This window comes from Dromiciops gliroides, chromosome X, assembly GCF_019393635.1.
Source record: "Dromiciops gliroides isolate mDroGli1 chromosome X, mDroGli1.pri, whole genome shotgun sequence".
Taxonomy (NCBI): Eukaryota; Metazoa; Chordata; class Mammalia; order Microbiotheria; family Microbiotheriidae; genus Dromiciops; species Dromiciops gliroides.
This window is the reverse complement of record NC_057867.1, coordinates 12,193,767-12,216,867: the sequence shown is the minus strand read 5'-3', so window position 1 is coordinate 12,216,867 and position 23,101 is coordinate 12,193,767. Positions and strand designations below refer to the sequence as shown.

Below are 23,101 nucleotides of genomic sequence, written 5' to 3'. Positions count from 1 at the left end.
GACTTGTGAGGGGCTACTGTTAACAGACCTTTGAAGAACTGACATGTGGAAGAAAGATTTGTCTTGCTTGGTCTCAGAACTAGGATCAATAGGTGGAAGTTGGTGAGAATTGAATTTTAGATTGATATAAAGGAAAACCTTGATAACGATGAGAGCTGTCACCATGTGGAAAGAGCTATCTCAGGAGGAGGTCATGACTTCCCCATCAATGGAGATCTTCAAGAAGAGCCTGAATGACTTGGGTAGGGGGAGTATAAAGAAGATTCTTGTTGTGGGACAAGGTAGACCAGATGGCCTCTGAGCATATATGTCTGACCTAGGATTATAGTACCTCCAAAATGACAAACAGTAGAGAGAAAAGAGGCAAGGACTTGAGACAGTACCTCAGCGGTGTGGTAGAAAGAATACTCTCTGTATTTGGAGTCGTCGGACCTGGGTTCAAGTCACGGCTCTGCCACTTCCTGTTGATACGGTCACTTCACCTCTCCCGGCTTCGGTTTCCTTATCTGGAAAAGGAAGGGGTTTAACTAAATAACCCCTAAAGTCCCTTCCAACTCTAATCCTAGGGTTCTCTTTTCCAGCTAGTCAACACAGCCCACATGGCCACTCTGTGCAGAGCACTGTGTTATTATGGATTCTGCACTATTTCCATGGAGGTGAGAAGTAGGAAAGGGCTCCAGAGTGCAAGATGGGAGACTCTTCACACAAGGCCCCTTCCCTAGGGAGCCACATGTATTCAAGACAGAAATGAGCTTGCCCCAGTGCCAAAGGTCCAAGCAGCACTGATGCTACAGAGGGATGAATCACAAAGGGACAGCATTTACAGTGGTGCAGATGGAATACAAGCCAGTGTCCTTACCTTTTACAAGCACTTGGCTTCTCCTCTAAAGTAGTTTGTTTAACACATGGTCCTTTAAAAAAGACCAGTTTTATCAATTGGCCATCGGACTCAATCTTGCTAAGTTGCTTGACCCTGACAAGAAAGTGCATTCTTTATAATCGTGGTTGCTGCTTACCTCGTGGAAATCAAAAGCTGGGAAATGCGTTATGGCAAAGGAAAACTATTGCCATTTGAAATAGTGAGACAAGGTGTGACAGCGTAGTCCGTGCTCTCGTGGAGGGCTCAAGCTTGGGTTTTCAGGGAGATTGAGACAGGGTATCCAGAAGAGATGGAGCCTGTCCTAAGGAGTTGGGAGGGGAGCCACTGGTACAGAAGAGGTAGGGTCACATAATGAGAATGACAACAACAGTAACAACAACAACAACAACAACAATAATGATCATGATAATGATAATAATTATAATAATAATAATAATACTACAGAGGCCCCATGCAGTGTAGAGTGGACAGCTGCCTGGATGCATCCTGGCTGGGTAACACTGGACAAGTCACTTCCCCTCTCAGAGCTTCAGACAGCTAAGAGTATAAACTGCAGAGAAAGCACAGGCCAATGCTGGGGGCTTCCTCAACCAGGAGCCCTCTATAACAGGGCAGATGGAGGCCCTCAGCCAAATTGGACTTCTTGCTATTGTGTATCCACAACACGCCATCTTGTCTCTGGAACAGTCCCCTTCCTCACTCTGCCTATTGGAATCCCTAATTCCATGAAAGGCTCAGTTCAGCTGTCATCCCCGTAACATTTTTTCCTTTTCTGATTCCTCCAGTTGTTAGTGTACCCTTCTGTCAATCATTTTGCCTGCTGCTGCTGCTATTTGAATCCATTTTTATTCTCTCATTCACATTCTCTTCTCCTTAAAAGACTCTCAGATAAACTTTTAGGACAGTATATTCTGAATAACATAGATGTTCATTAATGTCCTACCTAGTCTTCCTACCACGAAGTTAGGATAAGGTCCTAAAGCCTTCACTAACAAAATGTTAAAATCATAACTTTCACCCCCAAACCACTCTGAGGGGCAAAATCAAAAGAGCACTGACTTTGGACTCCAAAGATCTGGGTTTTCCTCCTAGCTCTGCCCCTTAGTAGTGGTGTGACATCGGGAAAGTCACTTAACAACTCTGGGCCTCGGGTTCCTTGTTTATAAAATTGAGGATGTTGGACTAGATGAGCTTTAGAGATTTTAGTCATTTATGTTTATAGTTTCCCTTCAGAGATAACAAGCTGCTTGAGAGCAGGGCCTTTTACTGTCTTTGTAGACTTACTCAGTAAACAAGCATTTGTTAAGCACCTACTCTTTTTCAAGTACTGTCCTAAGCGCTGAGGATAAAATAGGCCTGGGTTCTCAAGGAACTCACAATTTAATAGGGAAGAACAAAATGCAAACACTTATGTTCAAATAAGGTAGACACAGGATGAACTGGTAATAATCTCGGAGGGAAGACAGTAAGATTAAGGAGGACTCTGAAAGACTTCCTGAATTAGATAGGACTTTAGCTGAGACTTGAAGGAAATAAGGGAAGCTGGAAAGATGAGAGGGGAGAAGGGGGGAGAGAGACAGAGAGACACAGAAAGAGGGAGAGAGAGGGAGAGAGAGAGAGAAAAAAAAGGGTTTTTCCCAGTGGAGTGGAGTGTCTTGTACAAGGAAACAGCAAAGCAGACAGAATACATGAAGGGGAGTAAGGTCTAAGAAGATTAGGACAGGTAAAAAGGGGCCAGAATATGAAATGCTTTGAAAGCTAGAGGATTTTATCTTTGATCATGAAGATAATGGGAAGGGATGGCATGATCATACCTGAGCTTACAGAAGAACAATTTGATAGGTGAGTTGACGATGAACTGCGCCAGGAAGAGACTTCAGACAGGAGCCAATAGAAGACTCTTACAACAGTCCAGGCATGAGGTGATCAGGGACTACACCAGAATGGTAGCAGTGTCAGAGGAGAGAAAGGGGTATATATGAGGGATGTTGTGAAGGAAAAAGATAAGACTTGACAACAGATTGTAAATGGGGGGAGGGGGAAGAGAGAGTGATAAGCTGAGGACAACTAGGTTATGGCCATGGGTGCCTGGGAGGATGGTGGTACTCTTGACAGTAATAGGGAAATTAGGGAAAAGAAGGGTTTGGGGGAAAGATAATGAGTTCAGTTTTGGACATATTAAGTTTAAGGTGTCTATGGAATATCCAATTCGAGATTTCTAATATGCAATTGGAGATGTGAGACTGAAGGTCAGAAAAGAGTTCAGAGCTGGATAGAGAGATCTGAGAATCATCTGTATAGAGATGTTAATTGAATTCATAGGAACTGATGAGATCATCAAGTTAAATAGCATAGCAGAATAAGATGAGAAGGCCCAGGACAGAGCTTTGAGGGACACCCACAATTGACAGACATGAGCTGGATAAAGATCCTGTAAAGGATACTGAAAAGGAGATGTCCACCAGGTAGGACTAGAACCAGAAGAAAGCAGTGTCATAAAAACTTAGAAAAAAACAGTATCAATGAAAAGAGGGCGATGGACAGTGTCAAAGGCTACAGAGAGGTCAAGAAGGAAGAGGATTCTCAGCCCCTAGTGGACACGTAGTAAGAATTAGTAAATGGTTTGTTTAACTAATGAGAAGAATGGAACAGAAACCATCAACTAGTGTACCAGGTTCTAACCCTCAACAGTCTGCTGAAGAAGATTATTTTAATGAATTGTTCACAGATTTCCAGTTGGAAGGGACTTAAGAGCTCATCTAATCCAACACTCTCAAGTCAACAAATAAGGAGACTAAGGCCCACACAGGTTAAGTTACTGACTCCAGGTTGTAGACGCAGTAAGTTGCAGAGCCAGGAGTCACACTCAGATCTCCAGATTCCAAAGCCAATGCTTTTCCCCCTAACTGAACCTCTCTAGTTGAGATTTGGGGACTTTATCCTATCCTCCATGGCAAGAGGACTATGTATGAAGTTAATAAACTTATTTTATTGGAGTTTATTAATACTGAAGTTAATATTCAGGGCAGACTGTTCTAAAAGCTTATCTGACAGCCCACCAGAAAAGTAGAGGAGAACATGGATGAGAACATGATGATGGGTCCAAAAAGCAGCAAAAGACATTCAGATTCCCAAATTTTATAAAGAATTATATTCTGTATATAGTGATCTAGTAGGCAAAAATAAAAGTTGAAGCTTAGATTTCAGCCCTGTGGATATTCATCTGAAAAATATAGGTGCTACATAAATATTGCCTCGAATCACACATATGCATATAAAATCCTCAAAAATCTGAATCTAAAAAGAAACGAACACTAAAAATAGGCAAAACTACCTTAAAAATATGGCAGCTCCTACCCTAGAGGTACATACAAGTATCTTGGGAGCTAACACATTTTGGCAACATATGGTGGGCCGTGTATAAAGAACCAACATTTACAACAAAATACAACTCTTTCAGAAATATGCTATACCAATTTCTCCCAGGAGACCTCTGTAGATTGTTACTGAATTTCCATATTGCATGATGATGTATTCAAACTGGGATGGGGAAAAAACCAAGACTCAAGAAATGCAATTTTCAATTGGTCATTACTAATTTACATGTGAGAAAAGAATGATTTTTTGGTCTCCTTGCTTTTCAAACTCAGTGGCATCAGCACTTCAACAACTACTTCTATTTCCTACATAAGAAAGAAAGAGAGGGATATTTAGATATAGAAACTCTGCAGCATAAAAATAAAAATGTACATGTCATCCTATGAGGGTACAAGTATCCCTCCCTCTCCAGAACCCCAATAACCCCCCTATTTTCTTTTATCTGACACAGAATATAATGTGTGGTCTTAGTCTGTCCCCCCCCTCCCCTTATCTCCATGGCTAATGGATTGATAGGGCTGAAGGAGGCTGAGGTTAGATCTAGCTCAAAGAAGGGAAAATTTGGGGACAAGTTTAGTTTGGACCAAACCAGGAATAATTGATAGAACTTGGAAAGAGGCAGTTTTAGGCTGGTTATATAAAAACACACTTCCTAACTCTGATCACATCTGCAAAAGAAATGGGCTGCTTCAGGAAATGGTGTCCTCCTCCCTCACTTGAGGATTTCAAGTAAAGGCCCACTTTGGGGGAGTTCAGGAGAGGGGACTCTTGTGTAGGTGTAGGCTAGACTTGTTAGTTACTGAAGCCCCTTCCAGCTACAAGATGATAGGATTCATTTTTCAGATCTGAAAGCTGTAAAATAATTCAATTGAACACTTTGTAATGAAAAATGAATCAAGAAGGCCAATGTGTACTTCAGAAGGTAGAGAGACAGTGTAGCACCTTGCTGGGTTAACTACTGCCAAGATCTGAAGGATCTGATGAAAAGCCATTCCAGTGATCAACTCGTACCACATGGCCTGCTAAGTCAATCTGGAAGGATTTGGGAATTGTAATTGGCTAACTGGAGTGCACACACATGCCCACCCACTTAGAAATTCTATTTCAGTGCTAAAAGCTGTCATCATGGTGGGATAGGGGCAGGGCTCACTGAGTCCTCCCCTCAATTATCTCATCCTACAGCTTCCTTGCTTCAGGGAATTCTCACTGAAGACAGTGTCAGCAAAGTTTTCATTCAACCCTTTGGTCCATGGTAGATCATCTTTTCAGTTCTTTATAGTCTAGGCTCCTTCTGGAGTTGCAGGGGCCAACCCCAACAGGTGCAGATCCTTAGGAATTCCTGCCACGAGAAATATTTGCCTCATGGTCCCCATGGACCGAACATTCCATACCAGCTTCCAGGGTGTGATTAAGTTAACAGGAACTGCTGTCCTCCACAGTCATAGATGAGGCTTATAATAGAAGTAGTTTTGTGTGTGTGTGCATGTGTGTGTGTGCGTGTGCGTGTGTGTGTGCATGTGTGTGTGTGCGTGTGCGTGCGTGTGTGTGTGTGTGTGTGTGTGTGTGTGTGTGCGCGCACATCTGCAAAGACCACATGGTCCACGGCCCTTCCCACAACACCTGTTACCCAAAAGACAGTGCCAGAGGCAGGATTCAAACCCAAGTTTTTTCCAAATGCCACACTCCTAGTGGGCAGAGAGGTTGGATGCCACCTCTTAGCTGTGGTACTCTGCACAAAAATGACAATAGGAACTGAGATGGGACCTGGGATCCTAGCAACCTTCCATTCTTCCCTTTTATTTTCCTCCCTGAGGGAGCAGGTCTTGGTGGCCCCTGAAAAACCTAAGCTGTTGTCCAAAACTTACGTGTACAGGCAAGCAGTGGGAGCGTTGGTAGGGCATAATAGAGATAAGTAATAGCAATAATAAATAATAAATAGGATGTAAAAGCAATAATTAGGTGGCATCAGGTCAAAGGGATTAAGCAGGATGCATGCTACATCAGCTATGGCTGGCATGGAGGATTATGGGAGGAGAGGGGATGGAAGGACAGTCCAAGATGATATCGGACTCTTTCGCAAGCACTGAAGTGAACCTTGCTTCCACCTAAGTCTACTGAAGTGATTATTTGAAACACAACAAACGGCAAGACCCTAAAGCAGTCGTTGAGTAGCAAGCTAAAGCCAGGCCTCTAAGAGGCTCATGAAATCATCAATGTGTAGCGTGACCTATTCCAACTGCCTACTTAATTTTACAGATGGGGAGGCTGGGGCTCAGAGAGTTGCAGATTTGCCTGAGGTCACACAGGCAAGAGATTTGAACTCGGTGCCTCTGACCCCCAATTCAGCACTTTTTCAGCTGCACCACATGAATAATAATGGACATTTCTAAAGCCCTGGAAGGTCTGCAAACCCTTTATATGTTATCTCATTTGATGCCATGTCCAGGACTCTTAGCCACTCTATTCCACTGCCTCTCCAGAACAATGAGGACAGGAAACCACTGTAAAACTATGCTGAACGCTCTTGGAAGCAACAAAGCACACCGTGTGTTTACAATGCAGAAGCAACAGCGAGAAATGAGGAGTCTGCTGTGCTGTACACCGCTGGGAAGCAAGGGCAAGGCCTAGTAGGGAGGGCTCCAGGAGCCAAGGAGTCAGGCACACCAGATAGGAGGAAAGATGGGAGGCAAAGCGAGTTCCTCCAAGGAGGGATATATAGGCCCACCAAGCAAAGGACAGTATCTATGTCTGCACAGCCTGTAAAGGACCCCTTGACCCTCCTCTGAGTCACCCTCTGATGTAGTGCCATGGTCTTATCTGACACAGTCACCGTGATGTCTTCAATGAAGACACAGTGTACATTTCTGTCCTCAGGAAGAGAGACTTCTTTCAGGACTCTAGTCACTCTAATCGGAAAGTAGGAGAGATGGGTCAGATAATCCCCGGGGAAGAACAGTGAAAACCAACTACTGCCAAGCAATTGCAGTCACAGAAACAGAGCAGAAAGCACTGGTGAGGACAGCAACCCCACGTTACTGCCCCAGGCCTGGACTACCTGGACTGCAATGCTGACAAGATCAGAACCAAATGGAGTGGTGGGCACAGTGACTTTGTTCAGCTCCATAGACTTGGCCACAAGCTGCCTGCCAGGTGCCAGCTGCCTTCCTTACAGGCAAGGTGGAATTAGTATAAGGGGAGATTGTATAACAACGAACTCCAACTTCCTTCATTTACATCAGTAGAGTAGAAATATTTTTCACTCCCCTATGGACCTGAACTGATGATTCAGGCAACTACAAAGGTTTCCTTTTGGCCTTACCCACGGAAACCTACACAGAGATTGATAAAAAGGCCAACACAGATACAAACTCTCAAGAGCCCATGATACTTATTTCCTTGAAGGTCTGGCTCTTTGTAACTTTTCCTGAATGATCCAAATGGAGTAGATGTTTTAGGACACAGATGTCAACTAGATTAAAATGTAATTGGGACATATTTAACAAAATAAATAAAAATACAATACAACATAGATAATGTTAACGTGTAGTTTTCAAAGTCAATATGTGCTGACAGAGATCCTTTTGACCCCATTATTTTAAAGGCTACTTGAGGCTTGAGTAGGGCTGAAGGGCCTCTATTGTCCTGGGGCTGATTTTCTCTTATAGTTTTACTAACACTCCCTCAGCTGGCCATCCATTACTTTCTCATAAGCCCTACATTTCAGAAGCTACACCCAAAGCTCTCCCCTGGACAAGGTGTCTTTGCCACCTGCCCTCTGTGACCCTCACCCAATCCAAAGTGCCTATTTACATTGAGATCGGTATCTGATCATCACAGATGTCCCAATCTCTTCCTCAAATGTCACCAGTTGATCAGCACACATCTGTATGGCAGGGGAGACCCATACCTAAAGTCTGGAGTCAGCCATTCTGTTGGGGCTTCACCTAATGCCCTCCTCTTTCCCAGGCAGGCTGATCACAGCAGGTGGCAGGCCACAGGTGGGGTGGGGGAGCAGTAGCCAGAGTTCCAATCTATCAAACTCATTTTCTTTAGGAATTTTATCCTTTCTCTTACAAATGCCTCTTGTAGAGCCAGGTAAAACAGAAATTCATCTTTATGGGACCAGGTGCAAAGAACTCCCCACCTCGCCTACCTAAAAAGAGAGAAAGGGTGGTCCCCACCTGGAGCCTCTAATTGTTTTAACTGACTCTATAAGAGTAAATCCTCCAAGGGCTCCCTAAGTCTATTTAACATGGTTGCTGAGTCTCAACAATGAAGGAATTTAGACCACACCCCTCAGACATCAGTGCTTCAGTGATTTATTAGGTTTCTGTGTAAGCTTCTCTTGCAAACTCCATACTTCCTTGGTGGTAAAAGCCTACGGAGCAGAGATTAAGTATGGGACTTCTCTTTTTAAACCACTGACGGGAGTTCCCAAATCTCTTCCTCACTTCTGCTCCCATTCCTCTGGCTCATGGCTCTGATCTCGGCAAGATGAAGCTAAACCTCTAGGTCAGAGACCATATTTCTCTTCTCAGTCCCATGGATTTATAGCTGTGGCCCACTGGTCCCCATCCATCACAAGAGATCTCTTCATTGAGCTCTTCGCAGCTCCAGTGGCTGCCTCTCACCTTCACTGCAGTGTTTAAAAGCCAAGAGCTCGGGCTCAAGCTTTTCAATGCACTGGGCCAGCTTATGTCGGTCTTATTATGCTGGCTGGATGAACAACAGCCAGTAGGGAATGCTGTACTTGGCAGTTTCTTTATCCCCCTGGCAGCTTCATCCAGCACCCACTGAGCTTACCATTCTACTCCATTGAGAAGGCTCCCCATACACCATGAAATAGGCCCTGGCCACAGGGTGCCAAGGTGCCCTAGCTAGCCCAATGATCTGCACCCAGGATGGGCAAACAGAGACCATCTTGACCCAGATTCATTATGCCAAATGTCAGGGGCAGGCCTGACACCAGAACTCTATTATTTCAGGTTCAGTGCTGGGTCCAAATGAAGTCCCCATAGTTCACTGAAGAGCTGACAAAAGGCTTACTTAATCCTAACATAGCAAGGATGTACAATAGCACTTATCTGGGGCTGACTCAGCCTTCCTAATGTACAAATGGAAACACATCTCATCAGCAGGGCAGGGAATGGTGACTCTCATGGTCTTCTGCCATCTACCAAGTCTGAAGGGCCCTGACCCTATGTGGGTGGGAACTTTGATGCCCCTATGTGACAAAGAAGTAATGTTAACATAGTCAGAAGCCACCAAAGCTGCGTCAAAGGAGGCACAGCTAGGGAAAATCTAGCCTAAACCATGTGTGGGGAGGGCGGGAAAGGTGGGGGAGAACCTTGGTAGATATTAATCCTCTAACACATCGTAACACATTTCGAAGAGTTATAATGGGAGACTGGTGTGAAAGGTGCTATCAAATAAATATATGAGGGCTAAAGAGGTGGAGTGGACATGTGTTGACAGCAAGGGATAACTAGTGAGGGAAGGAAATAAGCATTCATTAAGTACCTATAATGTGCCAGGCACTGTTCTAAGCACCATTTAATCCTCATGACAACCCTGAAAGCTAGGTGTTGGTGTTTTAGCATCCCCATTTTACAGTTGAGGAAACTGAGGTTAAACAGGTTAATTTGTTTGCCTGGGGTCACACAGCTAGTGCATATCTGAGTCCAGATTTGAACTCAAGTCTCCCTGACACCAGGCCCAGCACTCCATCTACTGTTTATGTGTTCCAAAGTCAGTCTCGTAATATCAGCACAAAGTGAAGGATGTCCTCAGCACACTGACTGGAACTGTGATGGACTTAGGGGGTACACAGGATGGACAAACATGGATGCGTTGTGATCCAAATAACTGAAGAGAAGGCCTGGATTTATGAGATCACAGATCATTTCAGTACTTGAAGAGACATGTCTTCTGAACACAAAGTTTTCAATATGCTTTGGTTCATGGAGAAGATGAGGTAATCTCAAGCTTTCTGTCTGTATGTCAGGACAAGCCATCTGAGATCAGTGTAGTTGCCAGTGAAATTACTATAGCACAATGGAAATGAATGCTGTCCCTGAATCTAGAACTTGTTCAGTAGTAGTTTCCCAGTCTAGCTATAATTTTCTCTTTAAGGATGAGGGGATCTGGCATATAAAACATTGCCAAAATCTAATCTAGGAGTGTAAGTCGGTGTTTCAAAAGCAGTGACGCTTCAAACGGGTCCCAAAATAGGTCCAGATACAGGTAATATAAGGTATCTAATACAGAGCTATTTTGACAACTTAATAGATATCAGCATAATGAAGGAAAAAGACACCCAAATTCAAATCACTGCAAGACTTCATTCCAAAATCCAAAAGTGGTGATGAAGTCCTAGAAAACTTAGCTAGGACCAGCAGCTGGGGACTGTGATCCCATCTGGCATGGGCTGAGTCTACAGAGATGTGCCAAGAAACAGTTACTAAAAAATAAATTGAAAGATACTATAACATCTGGGCATGACCCAGAGAAAAATCTTTTTGTCAGAAGGATGAGGTAATTTCATGACTGGTGGTAGGATTCTTTCCTTTTTTATTTTTATTTTTGGCACAAGGAATTGTGATGCTAAAGAGGATTAAATATCTCAGCCAAACCCCAAACTAAGACCAATCACGATAACAAAAAAGGAAGCAGCATCTACAACAATCTAGGGGGGAAAATGTACATAGTGGTTTCTGTAACGTCAGGACAAGTTTTATAGTCTTCACCAAAGAAAGCCATTCCCCACCCACTCCCATCTGGACCCTTAGTACTTCATGGCAATCATTTCATTCATTCCCTCTTGACTTCCCACCACTCCCCACAGTGCTTGAAAAAGCCTTCCCTTCTCTCAGTAAGTTCCTAACAATATCCTTCTGACTCTCTCATCCCCTCTCATCCATGTATCCATCCTTTCTTCCAGCGTCTCATGTTCATAACCTTGGGTTACAGGATCAAGAATCACAACGGACTTCAGAAGCCATCTTGTCCAACCTCCTGATTTTGCACATGAGGAAAGTGAAGCCCAATGGGGCTAAATGACTTACCCAGTGTCCCACAGGCAATAATAGAACCCAGGTCTTCTGACTCTAGATCCAATGTTCTTTCCACTACACCATACAGCTTTTACTCTTTCTTCTTCTTCACCTTTTAGGCCTCTTCACAGACAGGAAAGTCCTGTTGATTTTGCATCAGCAATATTGCTCCCATCCATTCCTTTCTTATTCCCAGTACAAAATGATCACCTGCCTGGACTCCTCTGTGACCTTCTCACTCTAATTTACTCTTTACATCACTGTCCAAAGAATCTTCCTTCTGTGTTGATCTAGACTTGTCTCTCCTCTGCTCAAAAAACTGAACTGCTCCTTGGTGCCTTCAAAATCAAGCATGTATACAATTGTCTGGAATTGAAGACCCTCAAAAATCATGTCACCTCCCTCCATTTCTAGCCTTATCTCCACTCCAGTAAAACTTAACTATTCTGTTCTCAAATACACCCTGTCCTCGTATGTTCTCAGCTCCATTTCTTAAGCCTAAGAAGCCTTCTTTGCCTACTCAATTGTGATCCATACTTCACATACTCAAATGTCACTCCTTATAACTTCAGTTGGTAACAACCTTTCTGTCTAGAAACTCCCATAACACTCTACTTTCCAGCTCTCTGATGAATTCATCGTGTATTTTTTGCATTATAGTTATCTTTGGGGGGGTTTTAGCCTTCTACTACTCTATAAGCACCATTTGAGTATGGATGGAGCTTTATATAAATCTCTTTCCCTGTGCCTCCTAGCTACACACAGTAGGGACTTTAAAATGTTTAATTTGATGAAATAAAGGGACCACCACTTACTTTGTATTCACTCTACCCAGTTTCCATAATGCTAAACTGATCTCATTGTTATCCAGCTTCCTTCCAAGTCCCCTACTCCCACCCTTGAAATATTAGTTGTTCCCCTAAGGCTAAACAGATGACTTACGAATTTTAATCTGTCCTCCTTTTTTCTTGCCAGGGATCAAGCCCTGCATTTTAATTGTTACTGGATATTTTCATCTCCATATCTGGCCAGTACCCCAAACTCAGCCCCAAATTCAATATATATATTCCTCCCCCATTCCTTTCCTCAACTCACCATTCTACAAAACCTCATAATAATCCTTCGTTCTTTCCTCTCCTTTATGTCATATATCAAGTTTGAAAGTCTTATTGATTGACCTTAACGTTATATCTTATACTATTCCCTCCTTTCTTTCCTCTGCTACCTTTTGGGCTTCCATCCCTTTATCCCATCATATAATAAACAAATGACAGAAGAGAGATACCTTTCCTAACTATGAATGGGGAGGGGGGAGAGTTCTTACCCAAAGAAAAGATAGAGGTAGTCAAAGAAAATAAAACGAACAGTTTTGGTTACAAAAAAATGAAAAAAAAATTGCAAAGGCAAAGTCACTGCAATGGGAATTAGAAGGAAAGCATTTACTTGGGAAAGTATTTGCAGCAAATTTTGCTGATAAAGGTTTGATATCCAACATACCAAGAAATGATAAAAACAAAAAAGGATAAGAGCCATTCTGTAATAGGTATGTAGTCAAAGAATATGAACAGGCAGTTTTCAAATAAAGAAATACATGCTACCAGGAACCATATGAAAAATATTCCAAATTACTAATATTAAGAGAGACACAAATTTACTCTGAAGTTCTACCTCAAAACATCAGATAAGCAAAAAGGAAAATGGCAACTGTTCGGAGGGACACACTAATACGTGATTAATGGAACTCTGAATTAATCCAGTCGTTCCATAAAGCTATTTGAAAATAAATCACTAAATCACTAAATTACATATACCCTTTTACCCCATAATACCTCTACTACACATATACCCCCAAAGAGGTTGAAAACAGAGGGAAAAGATCTTTCTGTTTAAAAAATTGTAACAACAAAAAGTAGTATAAAATAAATGTCTTCAATTGGGCAAGAGCCAAACAAATCAGGGTACAGAAGTGCAATGGAATATTATTGCTTTATAAGACATGACAAACGGGATGGATTCAAAGAAAACTTTAGAAGGCTGATACCAAATGATGTGGAGTAAAGACTACAAAAATGGAAAGGAAAATAGAAGGATATAAGAACTCTGATCAACAAAATGATCAATCATGACTTCAAAGGCTTGAAGATAAAAGATGCTTCCGATCTCTTGAATAGAAGCAGATAGCTAACCTATGAATTTTTTGCATAACTATACTTATCTCTTGCAAGAGGGGCTGGTGAGAAGTTGGTGAGTAGTAAAAATATGCAAAGAAAAATGGAAGATGGCTAATAAAGCATTTCAAAAACACAGAAAACTACAAAAGGAAGTTCATAAGGGGACATAAAGAAGCAAAGAAGTTAAAAGATAAAAGCTGTTTTATCTGCAATAAATTTTCTCTCTCTTTACTGAAATGTTCATTGGGTTGCACCAAGTAGGACATAGCTTCTAGGGAAAGGGAGGCTATTGTCTATTGTATGGTGTTTAGTATTGGAAACCATGATTTAATCATTCATATATATATATATATATATATATATATATATATATATAGAGAGAGAGAGAGAGAGAGAGAGAGAGAGAGAGAGAGAATGTATGTATATGTAACATTTTTTCAGATAAGAAAATCGACTGTTTATCTAGGTCTAAAGATACAGATGGACAGACAGCATGAATATTTGCACAGTTGCCCATGAAATATTAGAAGATCTACAGGAAAGTCTCTGGAATGTTAGATCCCCTGTGGAAAAAAAAATTTAGTTCAATTCTATTTAAATTTTCAGGTCAATATTTTCTCCCTCCCAGCTTACCATCCTTCCGTGGAGAAAATAAAAACAAAAACCATTACAAACATGCATAGTCAAACCAAACAAAATTCCCACATTGTCTATATGTGTGTGCATGCATGCATGTATGTATGTATGTATGTATGTATGTATGTATGTATGTATTTAGACATGCCTCAATCTAGACTAAGTCTATCATCTCTCTAGCTGGAAGTGGATAATCTACTTCATTATAAGTCCTCTAGAACTGTTACAGATCATTGTGTTGATCAGAGTTCCCAAGTCTTACAAAATCATTTGTCTTTACAATATTGTTGTTATTGTTTAAATTTTTCTCCTGGTTCTGCTCACTTCTTTCTGGATTTCTCTAAAACCAATCCTTTCATAATTTTTTTTACAACACAATAAGCCATAAACCATCACTTTTTCAGCCAATCCCCAAATGATGGACATCCCCTCAGTTTCCAATTCATTGCCACCATGAAAAAAGATGCTATAAATGATTTTGGTAGTACATATGGGTCCTTCACCTCTCTGTCTGATTTCTTTGGGGGTATAAACCTAGTAGTGGTATCACTGAGTGAAAGGGTAGATACAAGTTAATAGTTTTGGTGGCATAGTTCCAAGCTGCTTTCCAAAATGGCTGGATCAGTTCAAAATGCCACAACCAACTGAATTAATGGACCTGTTTTTTCAAAGCCCCTCAAGAAATTTGTCTTTTAACCTTTCTGAGGGGTCAACTTTGCCAATCCGATGGGCATGAAGTGGTACCTCAGGGTTGTTTTAATTTGTATTTCTCTAATTATTAGTGACTTAGAGCACTTTTTCATCTGATTATTGATACCCTGCATTTCTTTCCCTAAAAATTGCCTATTCATATGCATTGACCATTTATAGTATAAATTTGTATGAGTGCCCTAAAAATCTTAGAAATAAGACTTTTCTCAGAGGAACAAAATCCAAAGATTTTCCCCCAATTTCCTACTTCTAATTTTAGTTAAGTTGGTTTTACATGTTCACTTTTTACTTTTGTTTAATCAAAATTGTTCATTTTACCTCCTATAAGCTTCTCTATCTCTTGTTTGTCATAAATTCTTCCCCTATCCACAGATCAGCCATGTATTTTTTTTTCCATGCCCCAATACATCTTATGACATCATCCTTTAGGTCTAAGCCACATAAACATATAAAGCTTGACTCAGTATATGGTGTGAGAAGTTGATCTATGCCTTACAGATTTCGTCAAATAGTGAATTCTTGCTCCAATCACTAGGATCTTTGCATTCATCAAACAATAGGCTACTTTGCTCATGTGTTTCTGTACAGTGCGTTTGTAATCTGCTCCACTGATCAATCTCTAGATTTCTCAGCTAAAATGAAATTGTTTTAATGATTACAGTTTTGTGGTATTGAGATCTGATATTACTAGATCATCTTCTTTTCCATTTTTTTCATTCTCTTGATATTCTTGACCTTCTGCTCCTCCAGATGAGTAATTGTTGTTTTCTTTTTCTTAGTCTATAAAGTAATCATTTATTAGTTTATTGTGGCACTGAATAAGTATACTGATTTAGATAGCATTGTCATATTATTATTAATATATAATATTATTATATATATTATATAATATTATTAACATATATTGTCATATATGTTAACTCAGCTTACCCATGAACAATTAATATTTCCCTAGGTATTTAAGTCTATCTCTATTTGTGTGAAATATTCTGTAACTGTGTTGATTTATTTCCTCATGTATCTTGGTAGGGAGACTCTCAAATATTTTATACTGTTTGTAGTTATTTTAAATGGAATTTCTCTTTCTATGTCTCCCTGATGGATTATGTTGGTAATATACAAAAACAAACAAACAAATAAAAAAATCCGAATGCTTTGTTAGGGTTTATTTCCTGCAATTTTGCTGAAGTTGTTAATTTGTAATTTCTTTCAATTAACTTTTAGGTGATTTTTCTAGCTTCTCTAAGTAAACCACCTTATCATATGTAAAAAGTAATTGTTACCTCTTTGCCAATGCTTATTCCCTCAATTTTGTTTTCTTATCTTATTAATAGAGCTAGCACTTCTAGTATCATACTGAATATTAAGGGTGATAATGTGTAGCCTTGCTTGATCTTATTGGAAAGGTTATCTCCATTACAGATTGGTTTTAGATGGGCACTACCTATTATATTAAAGAAAGCTTTGTTTATTCCTATGTTTCCTAGTGTTTCTAGTGAACCAGCCCTACATTCCTGATATGGGTCCAACTTGGTCATGGTGTGTAATCTTTGTTGATATGTTACTTTAGTCTCCTTTTTAATATTTTATTTAAAATGTTTGCATCAACACTCATTAAGGACACAGTCTATAGTTTTCTTTCTCTGTTCTGACTCTTCCTGGTTTAGGTATCAAGATGTTATTTGTGTGAAGGAATTTAGTGGGATGCCTTCTTTTTCTATTTTTTTTTCCCAAACAGATTTTGTGGCTTTTCATTTGAGCATTCATTTGTGGCTTATTTTGTTTTCTATCACAGGATTATTTAAGTCCTCTATTTCCTATTCTATTAATTTATGTGTCTGTAAATATTCATCACTTTCATTTAGATCATTAGTTTTATTAACATATAATTGAGTGAAATGATTCCTAATAATTTATTTTATTTCTACTTAATCGGTTGTGAATTTATCATTTCATTTTTGATACTAATAATATAATTTTCTTCTTTCTTTTTAAGTCAAGTTAGCTAATGGTTTTTCCATTTTGTTAGATTAAAACAACTTATAGTTTTATTTATAATTCAATGGAATTTTTGCTTTTAATTTTTAATTTCTTCTTTGATTTTCAACATTTCTATTGTGATGTTTAATTGGGGGGTTAATATGTTGATTTTCTAGTTGTTGTTTTTTCTTTAGTTGAATGTCCAATTCACTGATATGTTTTTTCTCTCTTTTGATGATGACATAAAATGTTCCAATCTATAACTCTCCCCCCCCCAAGTGCTGCTTTGGCTAGGTTTCAAAAATGTTATTATGTTATCTCTTTGTTGTCATTATCTTTATTTAAATTATTTGTTGTTTCCATGGGTTGTTCTTTGACTTCCTCATTTAGGATTAAGTTATTTAATTCCCATTTATTTTTTAATCTTTACTTCCAAGGCTCTTTATTGAATGTAATTTTATTAAATTATGGTCTGAAAAATATTCATTTGTCATTTCTGGTTTTCTTTCATTTTTGAAACTTGTATGCCAAATACACAACTAATTTTAATGAAGGTGCCATGTACGACTGAAAATAGGTAAGCTCTTCTATAATCATTCAATTTTCTCCAGAGGTCTATATTATCTAACTTTTCTAAAATTCTTTCAGTGCTGTCATTTATTTTTTAGATTTAGCAGGTAATTTACTGTTTTATTTCTCCCTGTAACTTACTTAACTTTTCCTTTAAGAATTTAAATGTTGTCATGTGATGAATATATATTTAGTATTGATACTAACTTGTTGTCTGATACCTTTCAGAAAATGCAATTTCTGCATTTATCTCTTTTAATTAGATATGTTTTGCCTATTGTGTTGCCTGAGATCATGATTGCTACCTCTGCCCTTTTGTACTTCAGATGAAGCATAATAGATTCTGCTCTAGTTCTTTATTTTAACTCTGCACACCATCCTGTTTCAAGTGTGTTTCTTGTATACAATATACTGTTGAATTCTGGTTTTTAATACAATCCTGCTATCCTTATCTCATTCACATTCACAGTTATAATTATTAAACATGTGTTTCCCTCCAACCTAATCTCTTATACTTTTCCTTTTCTTTGTTTCCTATTCCACCCCACCCTTTTTTTGGTTTCTGACTAACCCTAATCTATTCTGTTTCTCTGTTGAGTGAAATACAGATCCGTGCTCAATTCTCATTCCCTTCTCCCCCTCTCTCCCTCTCTCCCACCGCCCCCCCCGTAAATTCTTCCCTCTTTTGATCAATTCAGATGAAAATGAGGTTCAAGTGTTACCTGCTCCCCTACCTGTTCCCTTCTTCTGGTTGTAAAGTCTTCTATATTATGTGAGATAATTTCTCCCCTTCTTTCTCTCCCCTCCCCCCTCCCATGAATTCCTCTTCTTCTCCATTTCCATTCTTCTTTAAAAATCATCAAAACATCTCTGAACCACTCCCAGATCCTCTATCTAATAACTTGACATCCTCTGTGATCCCTGAAGATGATAGGGTTTTGAGAGAATACATGTATCATTTCCCCATATAAGAATGTAAACAGTTTATCCTTGTTTAGTCCTTTATGACTTCTCACTCATGTTTACCTTTTTTATCCTTTTCTTGACATATTTGTATGTCTTCCACTGAGCTATGTTATTTTCATCAGGAATGGTTGGAAATCCACTATTTCATTAGATACATTTTTTTTCTCTCTCTCATAGAATTATGCTTGGTTGTGCTAGGTGATTAATTTATTTATTTTGTTTCTTTGTTTTTTTAGTTAATTTATTACTGGCTGTAAGCCTTTAGGCCTTCTGGAATATATTCCAAGCTCTCTACTCCTTTATATGGTGACTGCTAAATATTGTGTGATCCTAACTATAGTTCCTCAGTACTTTTCTGTCTTTCTAGCTATTTGTAGCATTTTTTCTTTGACCTAAGAGCTCTGTTCCTGGAAATTTTCATTTTGGAATTTCTTTCATTATATGACTGGTAAATTTTTTCTTTTTGCTTTGCCCTCTGGTTTCAAAAGATTTGGGAAGTTTTCTTTCAGGATTTCTAGAAATATATCTAAGATCTTTTCTGGCCATAGCTTACAGGTAATCCAATGATTCTTAAATTAATTCTCAATTTTCCAGGTCAGTTGCTTTTACTATGAGATCTTATATCTTCTTCTTCTTTTTCAAAATATTTTTACTATTTTAATATTTCTTGATGTTTTGTGGAATCATGAGCTTCTATCTTGTCAATTTCATTTTCAGGGAATTTTTGTGTAAGGTTTTGTTGTACCTCTTGTTCCAAAGTTGTTTATTCTCTTTCCATAGCTTTCTTTCACTACTCTCATTTCTTTTCCCATTTTTTCTCTTACCACTCTCACTTAGTTTTTTTAAAATAACTTTTAACTCTTTAAGGACAACAACAACAACAAAACCACACAACTAATGCTTTATCTCTTCCAGGAATTCCAAACAGTATTATGCCCAAGCTACATTTTTCTTTGAGGTTTTACTTGTAGATGTTTTTGATTCTTTCTGAAATTGTGTCTTGACCTCCCCTGTCACCATAATAACTCTTTAGATAGGTTGTTTTTGTATGTTTGTTCATTCTTCTAGTCTACTTCTTGACTTCAGGCTTTATGTAAGGGTTGGGCTTTGTATACTTCTGGGGGTAAGGGTAAATGTCTGAACTCATGGGTCTTCTGTTCTTTGTTGGGGGTACTGAGGGACTTGTCCCTGAACCCTGCACTAGTTCAGGAACCCTCTGGAATTTCTTGCACCCAGGCACAGTCCCTGGAAGCCCCATACAAGGCACACTCCTGGTCAGACCCCATCCCATGTGTCTGCAGACCTTTCTGTCTTCCTATGCTGACTTGAAATGACTATGTGTAATTTTTGTCTTTGATTTCCATTTTTAATTTGATTTGGCTCATTTTTTAGATCTTTGAGGAGGAGATGGGGCAGAGCAGTGAGCTGTGCTGTAATTCTTCCTGTTACCCTATCATCTTGACTCTACCCCCAGCATCACAATTTAGGAACATTTATTAGGTGGAGAGTATCCAAAGGAGAGCAACCAGGATGATGCAGGGACTTGAATCCATGACACATGAGGATTGGTTGAAGGAACTGGGATATTTAGCCTGGAAAAGAGAAGACTGAGGGGGAACATGAAAGTGCCTTCAAGTATAATGAGTTCTGACATAACTCAGTATCTTTGCATTCCTAAAAATTACTACTATGAAAAATCATGCAATCAAAAAACCATAGCGTTTATGGGGAAAATGGAATAGGGGCACAACACATTTAAAAACTTTGTCAGTGACAAATAAAGAAAAGATGGGAACCTAATAAAAATGGTAGCAGTTTTATACATGTTAAATGGTTAAGAAATACGTAAATATTTCAATAAGTAGGGGTGACCTCCTTGGCCTTGGGCCAAGCAGCAGCTTAGCATGGTTCCTAAAGCCAAGGAAGATGGAAAGTTTGAGGGGAGAGGAGGGGGTATGGCCCAGCCCACTTTGAAACACAGCTTCTACCACACCAGAATATACACAATAAATAAGGCCTTGAAAAAGAACTGAAGTTGGAATTGAGATGTCAGGCCAAGCCTCTGCAGGCATGACAAGAGAAATCCCCTAAGATGGGATCTGGGTCTCTGTCCCATGGGGGCCATAGGTGGGATCACCCTAAGACTGTGCTAGGCCCATTTCCACTACAGCAATTCATCAACCATCTCCAGCCCAGCTTTTCCCTGGGCAAGTGACTGGAAGAGACAGGGGCTAAAGAGTCCAAGTCATGATTACTTTGGGTCTAAGGTGAGGGAATGAATACATTAGGGTCTTCCAGTCTTCTTTTTGCTTCCAGGCTCACCTCTCCCTTCCCAGGCTGTTAGAATGCCATTACTACTCCCCATCCCAATGACTTTTTTTGAATCCTGGGTCAAGGACGCTAAGCCACCAAGCTTTCCCCCAGTCAGAGACAGACATTCCCTCTTCTCAAAGGTCCAGAGTGCGTGCTGGTGGCCCCCTTCTCCCCAACTCATCCTTTGATTTTACCACCCCCATGTAGACCCCACTACTATGGTGGTTTTCCTCAACAACAGTTAAAAATAATTGCATTATGCTCCAACTGTTCTCTAAATTATCAATTATGATGGAAAACATTTCTTTTCAGAACAAAGATTCTAACAGAACTGACTGTATATGAAGGGCTGTTACGTGCAAAAGAGATAGACTGGTTCTCTTTGGCCCCTGAGGGCAGCACCAGGTGGCAGTTGGAAAGAGACCAATTCAAGTTGGATGGCTTAATAAGGGGAGCCGGCCCAGGGTGGAAGGGGAGAGGGATCTCTTTCCTTGGAGATCTTTAAGCAAAGTCCATCTGACCACTTGCTGGGGATGTTCCTTTCACACATGGACTGTACTTCTACTTCACCAGAATATGCTCAATAAATACAGCACTTTACCTTGAAAAAGAACTGAAGTTGAAATTGAGATGTCAGGCAAATCTATTGCAGGCATGACAAGAGAAATCCCATATGGCAGGATCTGAGTCACTGATAACACTAGCCCTGCCCCCATGGGGGGGAATAGGTGGGATCACCCTAAGACTGTGCTAGGCCCATTTCCGCTAAGGCAGTTCATCAATGACCAAAGTGAACAAAGGTCCCTTTCAACTCTCAAATTCTGCCTTTCTGTGATTTGTGTTTGTTAATGTTTCTTAAGTTCACAATCAAAAGGAAAAGTTTTTAAAAATATATAATGACTGGGGGCAGCTAGATGGCACAGTGGATAAAGTGCTGGCCCTGGATTCAGGAGTACCTGAGTTCAAATCCAGCCTTAGCCACTTGACACTTACTAGCTGTGTGACCCTGGGCAAGTCACTTAACCCTCATTGCCCCGCCCCCCCAATACATACATACATATGTGTGTGTGTGTGTATATATATATATATATATATATATATATATATATATATATATGACTAAGCTTGATCCCAAAGAAGTCAAATGAGAAGGAACATCTGCTTTCTTTGCAGAGACTAGGGACTACTACTATGGCTATGCATATTATATATAGTAGTATATTTTTTTTCAATCTTGTCCATTTTGGTGAACTTTCCCCCTCCTTTGTTATCCTTTGTTATAAAGGAAGGGAACACTAGGTGATGTAAAAATAGAAGAAATCAATCAAAATATATTTTTAAAGCTAAGACATACCAATGAAGGCCCCAGAAAAGCAACTACAAAAAATGCCTCTCCCTCATGTTCCAAGGGGGAGGGGGGAAGTAGCAGTATTACTAAGCTAAAGTATCATGTGTTGTCACATATGAGCTTTGTATTAAATATTTTTGTTTCATTTTGTCACAAAGGATGATTCTGTCTAAGGGATGGGCATGACTGTGCTATAAAGACAATGGCATCAATTTTAAAAATTACATGCTTGCTGTAGTAGGTAAATAAATAAAAGTTTGGCTTAAAATGTACCATGATGGAAAGAGCATGGATAATTGATAGCAAAGAAGAAAAGTCAAGATGGTCTTGTATGAAATATTCCAATTTACAAAAGGGTTGGGAGAAGCTCATCAGGCCCTCCTTTTTGCTCTGAGCAGTAACATGAGAACCAAAAATGTCATGTGAAATTAACGGCAGCCAAATGTAGCCACAATAAAAAAGGGAGAATTTCTTACCATCCATAGAGCCTATCTGTGGAAATTCAGTGCAGCTGAAGGTCACTGAGGCTAATCCTGTAGCCAGTCCCTGGTAGGGCTGGGTAATTTTATGACTGCTAATAATATTTGCAGATTTCATGCAAGCTAAGATAATGAAGAGGGAAGACAAAGCCTTTCATAAGGGTTTAAGCTGGTCATCCTATATAGGTGCAAAAAAGAATCTACTTTTCTACCTTATATTAGTCATACCAGAAGAGGCAGATTAGTTAGAGGGTAGAGTACAGCTGTGGGGGCAAAACATACCCATCTCTACAGACTTAAGCCCCAGGGGATTTTTGCTACCATGTGTCATGCAAGACAGTGCCCATGAGCACAGCTTTATCAGATCTATCCATGTTGAATTCATAAATGAATGAACATTTACTAAAGCACTTACTATGTGCCAGGCACTGTGTTAAATACTAGGGATACAAATACAAAAAGCAATATGACTCCCCTCAAGGAGTTTATATTCTAAGGTGGGAGACAACACATAAAGGGGAGCTTAAAAGGGGATTAGCCAACACTAAGAGCAGAGCACACCAAGTGGCATGGTTTGGAGCTGGCCAGGAAGTAATCTAAAGGTCTAGTTCCCAGAA

The 23,101-nt window shown here is 39.8% G+C and overlaps 1 protein-coding gene across 3 annotated transcripts in view; it reads right to left on the bottom strand.

Moving 5' to 3' along the window:
* LOC122733707 (casein kinase I-like) overlaps positions 1 to 23,101 on the bottom strand; it is a 104,673-nt gene that overhangs the window by 51,642 nt on the left and 29,930 nt on the right. For 2 of the 3 annotated variants that reach the window (XM_043974327.1, XM_043974326.1), the window contains exon 2: positions 384 to 506. The exons of the other annotated variant lie outside the window; for it this stretch is intronic. The gene's annotated coding sequence lies outside the window, so the exon portion shown is untranslated. The remainder of the gene's footprint in view (positions 1 to 383; positions 507 to 23,101) is intronic. 3 annotated transcript variants of the gene reach the window in all.